At 35.1% G+C, this 17,013-nt stretch overlaps 1 long non-coding RNA gene across 1 annotated transcript; it reads left to right on the top strand.

Moving 5' to 3' along the window:
• Positions 4,140-11,360, top strand: LOC110398686. The gene is made up of 3 exons (XR_002438557.1): positions 4,140-4,221; positions 9,134-9,271; positions 10,974-11,360. It is a non-coding gene; the product is annotated as an uncharacterized LOC110398686 (long non-coding RNA).

Below are 17,013 nucleotides of genomic sequence, written 5' to 3'. Positions count from 1 at the left end.
CATTACCTAAAGCTCCAGGCATGAGTACATTCATGCATTAATTATACCTGCAAAGGTGAAAAGATCACTATCTCGAAGACCGAGGAGAAATTAAATTGTGTGGAATTTTATTTATTTACGTAGGTTGAATCTAAGAGAGCACTTAAATGCACAGTACATACTATGGCAGGAGTGTGACCTGTTAACTGGGTACTAAAGCAATGTAAATAATAGTGGTATCTTATGGGGGTTTCCTAAGAATTTCACATACAGAAACAACCAGGCATACTACATGCAACCATCTAAAAACCAGGTTAGATTAGCCTTTCCCCTCCTATCTCAATCTATTTCATTACTTACATCCACAGCAGAGAGCATGGCTGCATGTCCATTTAGTAGTGCGAAACTAAAGCGAACTAAAGTAGCAGTTTCCATTTATTTCAACTATTGATTTTGAAATCAACTTCAGCACTTGTAAGGTGGCATCTGTAGCTGTGACAACTTGGTAGCAAATTTTTGAACTCTGCCATTAGGTGTCTACTGTCCCTTCTGTTTCAAATGTCATATTATTGGGTCAATTTTTCTGAATTAAAAGCAATATCTTTTTGAATGCAATACTGTAGTGTCAGAGTGGTTAAGATACCAAGCCTGACTGCTCCCTTTCCTGCATAGTAATTCTCAGTAAAGTTGCTGCAGAGTTATTAAACAACAAACATTATATTTAAGGTGCTGATCTATTAGTAAAAAGAATGCAACTGATCAACATCAGATATCTGACTAATAACAAGGACTTGCTAATTCTGTACATTTTCAAGTGAACAAATACACCTTTACCTCAGTTATGGTGAAGCATTTAACAACCAGTTACTTGCCTTACTGAGTTTACCAATATTATCTCCTAGTGCTTTCCTGGGAAGAGCTCTCTTTTCAGCAAGAGTGCCTGCTAAGAGCATTTCTATGCAATGTCTTTTCACCTGAGCTTAACTATCTTGTTTTGACCTTCTTCTTTTCAGTTTTCTGCACTTACTTTCAACTGCTCCTGGTATTTTGGATGAAAAGTTTTCTCTGGTGGGGACCCTTGAAACATATCATCCCATTTTAAACCATTCATGTGTTTGATTTAGCATTTTTCAAAGTTCCCTTTAATCTATAACATCTTCTCTGCATGTTTCTTATTACACAAAATTATTTTGCCTTAGTTTTTCATGGCCTATCACATTTCATATGCATTTTTTTAAATATATGTTACAGTCCAAAAATTTGCAATGCTTCTGAATATTGAACCAAAAGCAAATACTGTCAAGAAATGTGGGCCAAGAAACATTCATACAAATATACACATGGTCATTATACATTGAGAGAGAATCAATTATAAGATGCTTATACTGAAAAAAAAAGACATGTAATATTGGATTATATTAACAGTAACAGCATTGTTGTGTATTAGGCGAACGCATGAGCTTCTGGAACAGTCAAGTAAAAGATAAGAAATACTATATAGTTCTGTAACTTTTACCAATAAACGCCATTTTGCTGTTCATCATATTGATGTGCTTTGTGCAGCAGCTGGTCAGGACCGGGTATTGGTTCTCTGAGTGCAAGGGTAATACGAAAAGGGTCGCCAGAGTTCGGTAACACAGCATGTGTCAAATCAGTACAATAACCTTTCTGCTCTGCTCACCAGTGCTCAAGTTTCAACAGCAGGACTGATTGGATTCAGTTTGGGACACGTCATTTTAAAGAGACAAACTGGAACCCAAGCAGATGAGAAAAATGAAAATGACAAAAAAGTGTTGGAAAATATGACTCAGATGGTCTATATTTTGCATCCTTCTTACACAAATAAGAAAAATTGACAAATATCCCTAAAGGAATGATACAGCTGATACGAGTTATAACTATAGTTAAGCTTGCTTGTTCGTTGATAGATACCCCTGCACTGCAATTTTTGTTCAGAAAACAGAAAGAGCTGTGTCTCTGAACCAAGGAGATAAGGAAGTTCTGCTGACTCTTTGTACCAAGGAAATAGGAGGTCCTGCTCAGAGTCTGTCACTGAATATGTAACATACTTCTGGGAAACTTCTGCATATGTAATACAAGTAATGTATATAAACTGAAGATCTTTTGTGTGATCAACACATGATAGGAGGATTACCCCCGTGCATCCAGTATTGACAGTAAAGAATGTAGTCAGAGAGTTTCCTGATTGACTGTCTTATGGTGTCAGAGTAAAAAAAGAAAGACAAGTATATCTAGGTACCTGGACTTTTAATTTAATTAATTAAACACTACAAAGCAAATTAGTTCAGTGTGTAAGTAATGGATCTCATTTGTGCTCTCATCAGTCCACATTCAAGAGGACACTGCAGTTTTCTATATAAGCTGCAGAATCTTAAGTAATCAATGTTTTACTGACTCAGTATGTCCTGTAATCAAGAACTGACAACAGCATGACCAACAAACATCAGTCACTCTGGTCAGGAAAGAATGAACTTTTCACTCCTCCCAGCCCACAGACACCATTTGAGATACTACTATGTTACGGAGCTAGTGAGGAACTTAAGCTGTAAGGTTCCCTTTGTCTGAATCCCTGCAGAAAAATTAACTGCAGTGGGGAGGAGTGCTAACAGCAACAATGGACCCAGAACTCATATTTCTTTAGAAGGCTTAATGCCAAGAATATTTTCAGAGACATCAGCTACAAAACTTCGTGTGTTTCAAGTAAACATCTGTAAAATGCTAGTGACTTGACAGACAAATTTCTTAGATGGAAAACTTATCCAGGCAAAAGACAGTTCCTATGATCTCAAGCTTCTTTAACATATAGAAGATATGGGATCGTTTGGATTAAAGGGTTATATGATTTTATTAGTGAAGATAATAAAAATTATTCATTAATTGTGCTTCAGAAAATAGCTAAGCTATTTTAGCTGAAATAGCAGGAAAATAAGATATCTAAAAGAGATAGCTCAGGGTGAGGAGGAGGCAAGGAGGGGAGGACACAGTGCTTGCATTTCTTGCATTTTAAAGTTATAAGAATACATGAAAGTAAAATCTCAGAATAAAAACTGATGGAGAACTGTGACAATTAAGAACTATTAAGTCTACATTTAGTAGACTTAATATCAATCATCACAGGTAAATGTAACCACTCATTATCTTTTCAAACATAAAAGTCAGAAGTCAGTCATCTAAACTGAGTGGAAATCTAACATTAGGACTTAAAATTTATCCCAAAAGGTACCAATATTCATTGAAGTTGGGGGGGAGGGGTTGTTATTATTTTTTTCAAATAAATAAATGGATTAAATATATTCATATTATATGAATAATCATATTATAGATATATCAATAATATATTCATTTTAAAATATTTTTGATACTAGAATATCATTTATTTTGACCGTAGTTCATATTGTTCATGAAGTATGTAATTTTTTTTATCTTGTTTGTGAACTACAACAGAAAAGATGTTTTTGGATCTGGCAAAAGAAGCTCACAATGTTCTATGCCAATGTCATTCCCTTCCCACAAAGGTCCAGACACATCACCCCACACATACTTTTCTGGTGCTTTTTTCACTCTACTAGCAGAGAGAACAAGAACATTATGGAGTGAAAATGCTCAGACTAACATCTGTAACAGATGTTTATTGCTTCTGGGAACTCTACTCCCCTGTCACTAAATTAAGTGATTTAAAACAAATGGATAATAAAACAAGAATACACCGTGACATAAATCTTTCATACCTAACACAAGGTAACCACTTGGTAATTTACCTATGCCTGTTCAGTGTTGACTGTAAACAACTGAATCATGAGTGTTTGTATTTGCAATATCCAAGAGTAAACAAGAAGCTCTAATACATCATGGAGTCTAACGAATAAATGTGAGTCTGCAGGGCCTGAAAATGAATCTTAAACCATAAAAAGCTTACTTTTTAAGTCACTGCTGATAAAAGAATAAGCACATACAGTAAAAAAAAAAAAAATTGGCTCTTACTTAGCGTATGGAAACAGCTTAGTCACGGCCTGAACCACTGATTGAGCACCTAGAGTAAAAACCGAGGCAGCCCTAGGGGGGCAGGTGAAGGCAATTCACTGTGCGACCAGAAGGGGTGGAGTCTGGCTCCACCCTCTTGGGCAACATTTAAGGGCTGACTGCCCCTGAGGGAGGATCTCTTTTTGGAGTTCCCTCCTTGGTGGAAGCTTTTCCCTACAAACCCAGAATCTCCTGACATAGGTGAGTAATCTACTTCCCTTCCTTTGTAGCACCTTGCTATTGTGCTGGTCCTTCCACCTCTTTTGTAGTGCCTTTTCCATCATGGTGGTCCTTCCAATAGCTACACTTAGTAAAAGGTAAAATTTTTCAGGTGCCTTGTGACCTCAGCACCTAGGTAATTTTCGCAATTTTTTGTAAGCTCTTTTTTGAGAAGCGTTGCAAACTTCACTGCGTTTGATATTTAGAAGTTTAAATTTAATTTTCAGAGTAGACTTACCTATGGCTGGTTGAAACATATTTGTACACGTCCTCTACCTTCCAAAGCTCGTCTCTCTCTAGTTCTCATACTTCTGACACATTTTTAATATACATACAACATCCTTTGTCAATTTCCCTTGTGCCTAAAACTGTGAAGCACTTCTATTCTTTCACTAAATTTTAATTCCCTTCTTGGTTCTCTGCATCTCTCTAGCCCCCATCTTTCAGGACTTGGTGATTCAAATTGCACAGGCCTTCCTAAATGAGATTTTTCCAATCTTGTTCAATAGTATTAATATTTTACTATCTGTTGGAATTACCTTACTGGACACATTCTACAATCACATTTGCCTTTATTTCCTGGTTGTCTTCTTGGTCTCTCACAGCCATTATGGCTTTTATAGCAGGTTCTTTTCCTGTTCTATCATTTCCTTCAGATCACCTATTCAATTTGCAAAATAAATTCTTGCTGTCATGAATAAAATATTACATATCTTTTTGATCGATTTTCTGATTTTTCCTTTACAAACACACAAATTAATAAAAGCATTTCCCAATCATTGGCCTTTATTTCTTAAATATCTTCTCACTGAAAAGACCCCAAGGTTTCACTATGATACCCTTGAAAATTCCCTGAAGTTGTTACATCCTGCTTAAACTTTTGTTGTTTTTCCTCTCTTTAAAATATATTGCTTTTAAGGTAACTTTTACAGTAGTGAGAATTTAATGAAAATCTTCCCAAATACAGCACGTACGCCTAAACTCGTATGAAAAGGCAGATCATTTCTCAAAGCTGACATCCAGTCACAAAAATAGTGAGGTGGGGCAAGAGGAGCACAAAAGCCTATGGCTCATGAATATATTGATTAAGCCCAAGTCACAGTCCAAAGTGACCCCCTGAAAACAATCTCCAGGCAATTTTATATAGAAAAGTCCAAAGTTATTCTGCACTTTCGAACAGTTTTTTTCTAGGACTAAAGTATAGTCCCAAGTTTTGATAACTTCACAATAAATTCACACCTACTAAGAAATACCTCAAGATTATACTTCACACTAGTCCTGCAGTACTGACAGCAGTATTTTGGTCCTAGATAGTGTTTCTTCAGCAGATAAATTAAGTTTTCTTTGTGTATGCATGCATTTGGACAAACACTAGATATTTGTCATAGAAATTACTGAGAAGAATAATAAAAAATTCTGCTGGTTTTAAAAAGCTAATTTCACTAAGTTTTGGAAATATCATATCCACTGCAAAGAGAAATCAGAAATTAATTAAAGACAAAAATTTTAATTATTTTGTTTTTACTTTAGTAATTTTATGCATAAGTAATTATAAAAAAGCAGAGAGAAAGGCAGGAGGAACAAATAAAAACTATGTGGCAATAAACAAGAGTCCAACAGATTTTTCCATGAACATGTTGATCTCTCTATATAGTTACTCCATTAGGTGAGAAAATAACGTTGTGAGGTTTCTTTACCACTAAATTGAACTTACACTGATCTTTTCCTGGCTGATGTTGAGTCCAGTCTGATTATTCCTTCATGCCTTTCTTTTCCCCTAATAAATGGAAATACATTTTTTACAAGACAATCCAGATAAAAAATAGTCTTTTTACACAAGTGTTTAACATAAGCAAGGAAATTTTCTGCTACTGCTAGATACAATAATTCCATATACATAGTGGATGAAGAGAATCAAATATCTCTCTGAAATCAGAACGGTAGATGGTTCTAAAATAGTCAATATGTGAGCTCTGAGTCAAGGCTCAAGCTATTAAATGTATAATCCCTCAATTTTCTTTCCATTCTTATTGCTTTGAAATAGCAGATGAGTTTATTCCCTCAAGTCACCTCAAGAATCAAAACTAGTGAAGGATGCGCATTTAGTTCAAAAAAATGCTTAGGTTTTTAGGATCTACACTACTGTGTACATATATATACATGTGATTTTGGAATATCCACAGAAAATGGCATTTACGCCTTAAATTCCAATTTCTTGGAAGCAGTCTGAATAAAATATATTTTCATGTGAAGTACAACTCTTTTTTTTTTTTTTTGCAAGAAATGAGGACTGTCATCTAACAATTTTCTTTATTTTCTTTATTCTGGTCTTGCCTGCTATAGTTGTTTTAAACAAAGCAGCCTTTGTTGGTTGATGTATGCTGTCTTTTGGAATACATTTTCTTTCAGAGGAAAATATTTTTCCTTAAATTTTCCAAGAAAATGAAAATGAAAAATTTCATTCATCATCCCTGCCTACCCAAGACAGAAACCTCACCAGGAGATCTGCTAACCTTTCTGAAATACACTTTATTGAGGGATTGACTTTTTTATATATATATATATTAAAGGTTGAAAAATGCCCATTTCTTTTCCTCCTTGATGTAGCCATGGGTTTGAACTGTGTAAGTTTGGGAAAACATTTTCTCCATTACTGTTTAGTTTTCTCCCTGTCATTCAGATTTTTATTCATTCCAGTATATCATGTATAACCTGTATCATAAATGTCTGTATAATCACCATCTTTGCATTATTCATCTCTACTTCCATCTTTATCATAAAACCACCAAGGTTGGAAAAGACCTACAAGATCATCCAGTCCAACCGTCCACCTATCACCAATACTTCTAAATCTTTAGTAATTAGTAATAAATAATTACAAATAAAATAATTAAAAAATTTGAATTTTTTAAATATTAAAATGATTTAGTAATTTAATAATTTATATCTTAATGCAACAAAATATTAAAAGAGTTCACTAAATAATCCAATATGAAGAAAGAAGAAACGTGCTAGAATATCAGGATCAGGCTTATAAGAGACTTCGTGTTTTTTATGAAATACTGGTTTTGTTGACTCAGACAAAACTAAAAAGGTTTTGTCACTTCGGGTTTAACTATCCCTTAGGAGACATATGAATTACCTTGCTAATTACATACCAGTATCTCACATTTTCCAAATTTAGCCCATTTCTAACCCAATTCTATTACCCCTGTCTGACTGGTTCTACGTTTTTTCCATATTCCTCCACATCAGTAAAAGTGTCTTTATGCAGGCTTTACCAATGCAAAAAATCACATTCCCTGATGCAAAAGAACAGCTAATGTCCTGATTTAAAATTGTTTACAGGACTCATTCATCACCAAGGAGTCCTACTGGATTTAATTGAATGTGCTCAGCTACAAATATTTTCCCTAATATCGTTCCCAATATGGAACTTTAGCATAGCAATGTGAAGAAATTTCAATATAAACTTTATAAGACTTTTTAAAATGGCATACAAAGCATGGACAACCATTCCAAATGCTAAGGAAAATATTACTGCTGACCACATTTAAAAAAAATAATTAGATACTATCAAGAAAAGCGTGCTGCAGTTTACCAGCTTAAGTGGAGATAATAAAATGGCTTTTTTCTGGAGTTCACTAACTGTGCAACCTATTTGCTTGATAACATTGTCCTTTTTTTTCTTTTTTCTTTTTTTTTTTTGCTTTATGAGCATTCATTTCCAATTCACAAAGGTTTTTATGTTCTCATTTATCATTCAAGGGTATCATCAGAAATATTGTAGTCTTCTCTTGTGAGGAAATGGAAGAATGAAGGAAGATCAACTAATATATTTGGTTTTTTGCATGTTTTTGCATGTGCAAGAGTAAATTCAAGAAACAGATCTTCATTACTGAGAGAAAGATGTGAGATGTGGTTTAAGATTGTTTCTTTTTGAGAAAAATGTAAAAGTATCTTCAGTTACATTGCACAGTGAACATGAGATAATAGAAAAATAAAGGAGAAGCAAAAGAGAAGTCAGTGTGGGAACAGCAAAGGAAGCACAAAGAGAGAAACTGAAGTGTAATATAGGCTATATTAAAAAAATGATACTTCCCTTCATCCTTAACCTGATTCTTTTACATTAATTTTATGCTCTTCTAAACTCACTGTCTGTGTAAAGTTACGCTTCTACAAAATTTTAGTAAAATGGCATGCTATCTTTTTTATTTATGCTTGCATTTTCTTTGATTTTACTTGGGGCTGAAGACTACATTCTTAGATTGAAGAATACTGAGCATAAAGCACGCACTTCTTCCTAAATCTATAATTAGGTATGGATAGAAATAATTTTGTTACTGTAATTAAACAATGGACAGGCAAAAAGACCTTTGGGACTTAAATATTCATTACAAACTCGATTACTATTGGTGAGAATGAAAGGCCTCATTACCCAAACACCTCTGAAAATGTTACTCTGAGCAAAGTGTAGCAATCCCAACAAACTTCTAATAACTCTTCTTTAACAACCTGTGTAAAAATATTTATTCCTACAATATTTGTAAGATGAATCATTCTCACATGTAATTCACAAGGAAAATAATAAGCTCAGAGTACCCCAGGCACAATGCTTGTAATTCTGCATTTTTTTAGGAGTTAAATTATATTTGTGTAATTATGTGTATATATTGACAAAATGTTCTCTCTGAAAAAGATTTGTAGTTGAACTGTGCTAGTTTATAGATAGATAGGAAAAAAAAAAGAGAGCTGCCTGTTCATAAATGATTTTTTGTCCTATTTTTTTTGTTTACTTTTGCTCTAGCAGTCAACCAAATACTGAAAAATTTATAACTAGAGAATCACAAAATCGTAACTGTGAATCCTTACCAGGTTGCTTTACATGTTCTAGGGTTAATTCAGTATATTCAGACATTATGAGGACAGTCCAGAGACAACCAATGAGCCATCTCCTGTGCCCAAGAACAGCATGGGTCTCTTTTAATTCTGAAGAAAAGAATATAAACTCCATATAAAAAGGATCAGAAAGGTAAAGGTTTGAAAAGTAAAATGTATTGATGACTCTGTGATAAAATCCTTAAATAAGTATATATGACTTAGCATCTCATTCCTAATATACTTAGCAGTAGCACTGGCATGAAGGAAGATGGTAATACCATGTCGTTTAGCCAGACTGTTATGAAGAACAGTCTTTTTCTGATTCCTTTTTTATTTTTTTTCTCGTTGTAATAAATAAAGCTATAGAATCATAGAATGGCTTGGGTTGAAAGGGACCTTAAAGATCATCTAGTTCCAATCCCCCTGCCATGGGCAGGGTTGTCATCCACTAGAGCAAGCATGTCCAACTCACAGCTCGCAGTCAGCCCCCCCCGCTCCTTGCCATCATTGCGGAAGCTTTATCCTGCCAAACAACCCTCCCCAGGCACACAAGCATCACTCTGATCCAACTAAACATCAATGTGCTATTAACCCTATCACAGCAAGTAAGTTTATAGATTTTGATATATTGGCTAAAAAAAAAGTCTTGTGAACAGCAAAAAAATATGCAGCCATTGTTTCTGTTTTGATACAGAAAATTGAGGAGAGGTTTCAAGATGGAAAAAAGTATCTTTTATTTATTTGCAACTCCATTTTCACTCCACATAAATAAAATCAGTTGAGGATTTTCAAATGGATTATATAGAGTTGCAAACAAAAATCTGATTTTGTCTCTTTACAAGACTTTTATCAGCCCTATCTTGCCAGAGAGAAACATGCCTTAACTCATGGTTACTCCTTATTCATATCATCAGTTTTTGGCAGTACGTACATTTGTGAACAGTTATTTCCAAGGATGAAACACAGGAAGAGTAAAATTTCACCAGAAATCTCTACTGAACTCCTTGAGAGCTCACTAAAAATGGAAGCCATTGCCAGTGAACCAGACTGTGACTCTGTTTCACAAAAACTAAGTCACATATCCCACTAGTTTTTTGTTTTTGTTGCTCTCTTTTTTCTATGTTTTAATAGAAAACATTATAAAAACATTAAAAATTAGTATAAGCTTTGTAACTTATACACGTTAACTATATGTTTTGTGAGGGCTGCCCTGGAAGTAATGCCTCCAATTTTATTCTTCTGCTAAAAATGTGCTGTCAAATAGCATTATTGTGTTCTTTGTATCTGTTGTAGTTCCCATGGTAATAAATTCAGCATTAGTTTCAGAGTAACCTTTGCAGATGCAGCCCTAGACAATTCCTCTTCACCTAGTGCAGCCCAGGTAAGCCAAAAGGTTGGACACCCATACACTAGCGTGCAATCACACAAAAGCTTAGAATTGTTTGTAAGCTCTAGCATATATAATAGCACACGGTATTAAGCTGAGTAAGAGAGAAACTTAACTAGTAAGGATACAAATTACTGTAGTAGAGTTTTCAAGCAATTGTTTCAGGACTCTTTAAATATATTTTAAAAACTAAAACACAGAAAATTGTGTGGAAGTATGAAAAAAGTTTTCACAGCCTTCTAAACTGTGATCTGACACTTAAAACAACAGTTTAATTAGAATATATTAGAATTCTTTCAGCTAAGAAGTATGGATCTTCTGTAGGTATCATCAAGACTGGGGTTCATATGAATAATTTAGAAAATATTACAACATATCATTCTCTAATATACTTCTTAGGTAACTGCACAGTCTGCTTTAATTCTTTTATTTCATATTCTAATATATGTTTATGTCTTCCATACAGTCAAACATCTGGCCAATTTATGCCACAAGATGATGCTTTGCAAGTTTCACAAGGCTAAACGTTCAGTGGGAAAGACAAAGAAGAGAAGAAGGTTTGGATTAAATAAGAAAAGACAGTAACAGAAGAGGGATGCAGCTGTCACTGACTGTTTTCCCAAACGAGCATGGATACTTCTTGTATTCAGACAGGCTCTGTAAATTACCATCACAATGTTGAACTAATTTCCTTTGTTCTGTATTATCTAGCCTAATACTTTTTTAATACCATTTAGACAAAAAGTCAAAATTACCTTGACTTCAGTAAAAGTATCCTCATTTAACTATAGAAAACATACTTTTGCTACCAGCCTAAAAATAAAATGATTAATTCTTTCACGTTTCCTATGAACACCATCTGCTCACTAGGATTGTTGCAAATTTACTCATCAACAGTCTTAACAGTTTTTCTTTTGACAATTCAGTCTTTGACAGTGTCTTTTTGCCTGAGAACATGGGGTAATTTGTATTCTTATCACATTTGTGTTAGCCTCAGACAGTGCTAGAAACTGTCATGCAAAATGGAGAACATACTAACAAGCTTTATGCAAGGAAACAACTTCAGGTGGTATTTGCTCACCAGTGAATTTTCTCCCTGAGTACAACTCGCACAGAATGAAAAACAGAAAAAACTTTGGAATTGGTGGGAATCCCCATGTCAAAGTATTCATCTATGTCTAGGAAACCCCTTTATGTGAGGAATAATAAAAGAAGACTGTGGGATGAATTTCTGGTAAGATAAATGGTCCATCTTAGAAACAAATAGGTTAGGAAGAAAAACTGAAGATAAGCTGAAGCTACAGAGGAATGTCCTACTAATTCAAATTAAACTTGTGATTCATGCTAGGTATGAGCCAAGAAACTATACTCCATTGTTCCCAGGTGACTAGGGGCTTTGATTTTTCATGACTTTAAGTCTGATCCTTTTCAGGTATACCTCTTGAAATCCCCAGCTCATTCAGAACACCAGCATCTACGCACTCCTAATCACACATACATATTCTCAAATATTAATAGCCACCAATTACAAAAAGGGTCTTCAATTAATAGGTGCTGAGAGAGAAGACTTTTCTTCCATGACATGAAACATTTTTTTCTGTGAAAGATCTCTTCATTATAGCATATGTTTTGTTCTTTAGATGAATATTGAATATCAGAGGTATATCAGAGGAAGAAGAAAATGGCTTACAATTAATAGAAAAACATTCTGTAGAAATGTCTTCAAGTGCAAGTGTATGCACTTTATTTTTTCATGTTTGCATTACGAATCATTAACCAGAAGAGTATATAATCCACAGTGTAATCAATGAGAATTTACAGAAGGAATCATTACATGCTGTTAATTATGATTAACTTTTTCTTATGCTTTGATCTCTACATTAAACTAATATTTACAAGCAAGAATCTGTCTCTACTAAAAGATAATGTTTAAATTACACGTATCTTGCAAAATTTCCATACTTCCAATGATCATCTACTGTTAGCAAGGACTTTCTATCAGCAGAAAGGATCACAAAAACATGGGAAGTACAGAGGTTGCTCTGAAAGTAATGTTTCCTATCTATTTCCATGGAAACTACAACAGATACAAAGCATAAAAAGTGCAGATAGCACTTTTGATAGAGCAAATACTCAGCTATAAAGCACTAATTTTCGACGCATTAGCTATGCATTTTCACCAGCAATTAACAAGAGCCTGCATGCTGTGCTTCTCAGAACATGCACCCGTGAAGGTGTCCCACTGACACTGCCGTCAGTGCTGAAACACACCACCCATTGCCTCACTGCACTCACATCCACTGTTTGGTCTCCAGAAACATTCAGCAAGTGTTGATGAAAGTCAGTGGGTTCAATTTTTTCTACATGGAGAAATTCAGTGACATTCCTTTGCTTCATATGCGCCTCTGTGTCAGAATCTGTTATGTCAGACTGCCCCTCTGCTGCTGTCTGTCACACAGCAACAACATGTAATGGAATATTGGTGGGAAGGTTCAAGTGTTTTGAAATAATCTCCTATTTTAAACTTGTTCAACTTTTTACTGGACTTAATTAATCGCTTCCTGTATATGCAGTCAGCCAGACAATGGTGTAAATCATCCATTGTCCATAATCCCATATTATTACTGGAACATATGGTTCTTGTAGAGGACAGATTGCAAGGATTTATTAACAAAAAGGCAGATTTCAGATTTGTCTCTTTTATTATCTTTCTCTTTTTAGATTTATCATAGAATGGCCTGGGTTGAAAAGGACCTCAATGATCATAGAGTTTCAACCCCCCTGCTGAGTGCAGGGTTGCCAACCACTAGACCAGGCTGCCCAGAGCCACATCCAGCCTTGCCTTGAATGCCTCCAGGGACGAGGCATCCACAACCTCCTTGGGCTAGGCTCTGGGTTAAAACCGAATTTCATTAGGTTCTAATATAATCAAATCCAAGTATTTAAAATCCATGTAATGAAAGGGTAAAATTTTTAAGCTAATACCCAGACAAAACCTCCAGCTTTAAAACAGTAAGCAAAAAGCTTCAGCTATAGCATCTAGTATCGTTTCAAACACAAGCATAATGGAATTAAACATTTTTTTTCCTTTTTACTAAAATAAATTTTTTAAAAATTATCACATGGCTATGATTTAGCCTATACACAACAGGAATGTGAGCATGCTCATTCAAATGCATTGGGGACCTCAGTGCTTTCTAGCACGTGTGACCTTTGTGAGTAGAATATTCCCCTGCAATTAAGCTGGAAAAGTGACAACTGAAAAAGTTCTTATTGGAAAAAAGTCACACTAACTACATGAATAAAACTGATTTAAATCTCCCACTAGAGAAAGAATTACAAAATTATTTTAGTGAAAGAAGAAGTAATGTTTATACCTGCATTGTTGTTTTACCATATTCACCCTCTGCTATGATGATTAAGGGTAAATCACTTCAGTTATGGTGGTTAACCATGGTTTACTTGTGCACTTCCTTTAAGCCTTTAAGGTCAAAAAAAAAAAAAAAAGTCTGTTGTTGTCCTTTTCTGATTCTAAGCACTGCTCAGAGGAATACAACATGTGGCATTTAGCCTATAACACCCCCAATACAATAGGTGTTTAATAAGTCACATTACTGCTCACTATCAAGATGAAGAAAGATATATTCCCTTCAGAATGGGAGCATTTGTAGTACGAGCTTCATAACCTGTGTAATACAGTTCTAACTACAACCAATCCAAATAATATTCTGGAAAATACTGCACTATTATTGATGATCTTCTACTCTGTTTGAATTTTTAATAATTGGTGAAGAAATAATTCTCCACCTAGAAATAAAGCTGAATTTAAAAAGTAAGCTATTTGTAACTCTGTCATCAAAAAAAACTGTGAATATAATTTTCATGCCAATTCAATACATCTTTCCTTCGGGCTTTTTTCAGGTAAATTTTACACTAACGTAAACTGTTCTGCTAAACTAAGGCCTGTAGGATTTTACCTCTTTGGCCTGTGCAAATTCTAGAAAACAGATATTCTTTTTTAAAAATATAAATGTCAAAGTACTGGTTGTGATATTACCTGTTTCTAATGAACAAAGAAAACTTTATTACAGCTGTTGTGCTTTCTTTCTCTGTCTTAGCTGCAAACTTTCGCAGGGTTCATTTTTAATTTTTAGGATATGCTAGGATCTGGTTTTAATGAATATGTGGAATAAGCAGTTGTCTTGCATTTTCAGAGCTCAGAATTTTAACTCCTTCGCTTTTATTTGCTGAAAGTCTGAAATCGCATTCATCTCCTACTCCTACTCACAGCAGTCTGAGGATTAACATAAAAATAGACTTCAGTCATTTCAATGCTGATTTCTTTTCTTCTAAAACACATTAGGAAGCTAAAAACAGAATTATGTTGGTGATACAAATTATCCAGGACTCCAGTCTTAAGCACAAGCACCACCTGTGGTTCACCTGAAGGATTTCGGGGAGATAATTGCTATCCTCCTTCTCTTTGTGTATTGAACTTTCAACTGCTTGAATATAATGAGCCTGATAATGCTAGAGCATTCAACTGGTAAAAAAGTTAACTGATTGAAAACAATCTGACTTAAAGACTGGATACCAGTATAGGTGTTGATTAAAAATACTAGAAAATTATGCATTTTTCCATTTATTTAATTCTTGTTCTACAGGAATGCTACAGACTGCTTGAAAAACAACAAAAACAAAACTGTAAGAAAGACCCAGAAGGACTTAGCAATTTGTGGTGAAGAGATAAAGGGCTGAAGAATATTTTGTTGAATAGATGCCCTTAGAACACAGCAAAGTGTAGAGACATTTTGGCACTTAATCCTAGACCTCCAAACTCAACAGCTTAAATGCATGTCTATGCAGTCAAAGATCTGGACTTTCACTGTAGTCAGCCCAACCTGAAATAGTATATTTAGGTCACACTGAAAGTAATACCTCCTATTTATTTCCATGAAAACTACAATGAAGAGCACAGTAACACTATTTCAAAGAGCAAAATGAATAGAAGTTGAGGAATTGAAAAAGCCTTAAGAAAAGATTTCCCACTGAAAGTATTTGAGGGCAAAATCCAGACCTTAGTTTTCTCTTTGGGAATTAAAGTCTTCATAGAACTTTCACAGAACTTTAATATGTAGAAATCGGTATCTTTTCCCTCTATCCATCCCCTTCTGCATCAGGAAACTTATCTGTTAACAGATAATTCCCTTAATTCCATTCTTTGTGCCAATCCAGTATTAAACACTGAATAGTTGGGGATTGGGGGCTGGAAGAAAAGATAATTAGATTTTCCTGAGCCTTTTTCTTTTATGCATTCAAATTTTGTATTTTTGATCCATCAACCCTCAGATAAAATGTACTTAAATTCATGCTAAATAATGTCTGATTATAATAAAGAAGCATTAACAACACATTCTCAGGTTTGGGGTTTTCTGGAGTTTGTTTGCTTGTTTTTGTTTTGTTGTTGTTTTTTTAAAGGCAACCTTTTCTAATGGACATTTTGACTTCTACAACACATGCAGGATGAAAATGATGCTTGAAAATAAGGCTGGCAATTAGCTGCTCAAGACTTATTTATAAATTTCTTATGGTCTTGTTTTGTAGCTGTTCTGCCACATTGTAGTTGGAATGCCTCCTGATGTTTTAGAGAAATGAGACATAAATACGCGCTAAGCCAGATGCCCAGGATGGCACAGTTTTTACAGGCGGCCAGCTGGGAGACTGTTTTGAAAGCCACAGAGGAGGTAAAACAATGAAGTTTTCTTACCCCTGCTAAAGTATAAGGGTTGCAACGATGAGGTGAATAACTGGTCCCTTTGACTCTACATGACAGATCTCAGGATGCTACCAAGGAAAAGAGCAAGCTGAGGTGTACTCCATATCTTGGAGATCTACTAGAGTGTGTTTCCAGCTTGTTAAACAAGACATCAAGTGATTCCACTACATATCCAGGGGAGACACCCAAGTTAAAATGAAGCTGAGCTCTACATCATGACCTGTTTATTCTGACTCCTGGAGACCCTGCTCATTCGCTTCTTCTCTTGGGCAGGGTTTTGCACCAGCAGAGTCCCACCATCACTCACATGTCCTATTCAGGCAGGGGAGGGCCATTTAAACTACTCCAGAGGCATCACACTTTGGACACCTAGAATCCCCAAACAGGGCTATGTGATAATTTACATGGATGAGTCTAAGACAAGTTTTTTCTGTCTCTGTGTTAATACTCTTGCTCTTGGAGTTTGGAATTAGAACAATCTTTTGTGTTTCATGTCCGACATCTCTGGTCCCAAGTGAAGAGGACATTTTAAAGTGAAGCTACCAGCAGCTAATGGGATACTGAAATCACTGTGTTAACATGAGCAGGTCCATCAAGGACAGCATCATGTTAAAAAAAAAGAATGGATAATGCAGTGAGCATCTCAGGTGCATTTACAATTCAGACTAGCAAACTGAGAACATCATTGAAATTCACAGAACAGTCAAGAGAGGCCTAAAGCAGACTAGAA

This window comes from Numida meleagris, chromosome 4 (assembly GCF_002078875.1).
Source record: "Numida meleagris isolate 19003 breed g44 Domestic line chromosome 4, NumMel1.0, whole genome shotgun sequence".
NCBI lineage: Eukaryota > Metazoa > Chordata > Aves > Galliformes > Numididae > Numida > Numida meleagris.
Note: the sequence above shows the minus strand (reverse complement) of the source record. Positions and strands in the feature narration are given on the sequence as shown.